The 1,928-nt window shown below is 35.1% G+C and overlaps 1 long non-coding RNA gene across 1 annotated transcript; it reads right to left on the reverse strand.

The window, feature by feature from the left end:
- Nucleotides 1–726: 726 nt before the first annotated feature.
- On the reverse strand, nt 727–1,470 carry LOC118163688. The gene is made up of 2 exons (XR_004749161.1): nt 1,331–1,470; nt 727–953 (listed from the first exon to the last, which is right to left on the reverse strand). It is a non-coding gene; the product is annotated as an uncharacterized LOC118163688 (long non-coding RNA).
- Between the last annotated feature and the right edge of the window lie 458 nt (nt 1,471–1,928).

Raw genomic sequence — 1,928 nt, forward strand, 5'->3', positions numbered from 1 at the left:
TCTTCATACAAGCAGGGGCCTGAAGTAGCCATGATGCTTGAGTTAGACATACCTCCCAGTGGAAAAGCAAAATTTTCTCAGCTGAATCATGTGCATAACACCAAAGTGGTCTATATTTTTATTTTATTTTATTTTATTTTATTTTATTTTATTTTATTTATTATTTTATTTTATTATGTTGCTTCAATTTGATATCATGTAAGTGTTATATTACTGAGTTCACTGGCACCCACCTAGCTTTGTAACTACCTGGAGCAGAAGTGGAAATCAAAACATATGGCAGGGCTGTGCTTCAGAAAGTTTAAGAGCCTGCCATTTGGCTTGGAGATTTTTGGTTCCTCTTGATTCAGACTCTAACTGGAGTTCCCATAAATCCTGTGAACTGAATGAAATTCCTTTCTAATTTCAATCCCATAAAATAAAATTGCCTTTTTTTTTTTTTTTTTTTTTTTTTTTTCTTCCAGAAATGAGGTAAAGTTTGAAAATATTTCTAATCCTGGGAAGGAATGGGCATGGTCTTCTCTTAGCAAGCCCTGAATTCATCAAAAATAAAAAGATAAAAAACAAAATAAGTCAACAAAATAGAAAAGATCAGTATGTAAAGAATAAGAAAGTTGTCAACACTTAGGCCATCACAAGCTCAAAGAACAGATGCCACACACTTTCACAGAAATGTAGATGTTAATGAAGAAACAAGGTAGGGAGTGAGAAAGAAACAAAGATTGGGCTTTCTGAGCCTTTTTTTTTGTAAATATTTGTACTTGTGCAAATTTGTTAATTGAGGCAATTGATTTTTGCCTGAAAATAGTAGTAATGTCTAATTCATTAATGCCTAAAATAACATCCTTTGGGCTAAATGGGGTCATTTCATTTGTAACTTTTTAGTGATGTATTAACAAATTGGAAGCATTTCGGTGCATATCTTAAAAAGTGCCACATTAACTGGAACGGACCTGGAGAAAGAAAGAAAGAAGAAAAAGTTACAAACACACACATGCACACAGGCACACACACACAAGATATATGGCCTCCAGCCCCTGTCCTTCCTCTTCTGCAGCATTTTAAGGTCTGTGTTTAATATTGCCAAGCTTACTTGAGTGATAAATGCAACTGTATAAAAATTACTTATTACAAGCTGTCATGTTGCTTCACTCACATTGCAAGGCTAGAGGCATTGTACATAAAGCTAGAATCTCCACCTTGACAGCATCGGCAGAACCAGCTTTAAAATAAAATGCTTTCAGTCATGAATAAAAAACATAATTTACCTTTTCATAATACTTCAGTTTGGAAACACTTTGGAAAGCTCGTGTTACCATCAAACCTTTACCTGAGCCATGCCAGCACCCAGTTAATTCCAAGTTGTCAATTTACTTCAGCGTTGCTTTCCATCACTTAGCCTTTGAAGAAACATTAAGCTGTTTAAATTGCCGTCCCTTTAAATTTTTTTTTTTTTTTTTTAGTTATATTTGTCCTCAGTTCTTTGGCAGTGAGTAGCTGACACAATAGGATTATCCTAAGCATTAAATTACAATTTGGGAGAGTGCCTCCTTGGTACTTTTTTTTTTTTTTTTTTTCAGAACCTCCTTGACTTGCTGTGTGTTCACAGAAAATAAATAAATAAATAAATATCCCGGTTCCCATCCATCCATTGCTTTTTTTTTTTTTTTTTTTTTTTTTTCACCTTCTTTTGCATAGAGTCCAGTTACACAATTCCCCTTGAATTGCTCCTCCCTCCCAAAGAGATTCAGAGGTTTAATTCCTTGCTGTGGTAGCTCGGCCGCCCTTTTTCTCCTGCGTTAGTACTGTACTGATGCTTAAACATAAAAGCTCACTGTAAGCTGTGGATGTCAGCAAGATTGAAATTGAAAGTGAAGGTTCTGGGGAGACTGGCCGGGTAACAACTGATGCATTGTGACTGTTTTTAT

The sequence above is a fragment of the Oxyura jamaicensis genome, chromosome 3 (genome assembly GCF_011077185.1).
Source record: "Oxyura jamaicensis isolate SHBP4307 breed ruddy duck chromosome 3, BPBGC_Ojam_1.0, whole genome shotgun sequence".
Taxonomy (NCBI): Eukaryota; Metazoa; Chordata; class Aves; order Anseriformes; family Anatidae; genus Oxyura; species Oxyura jamaicensis.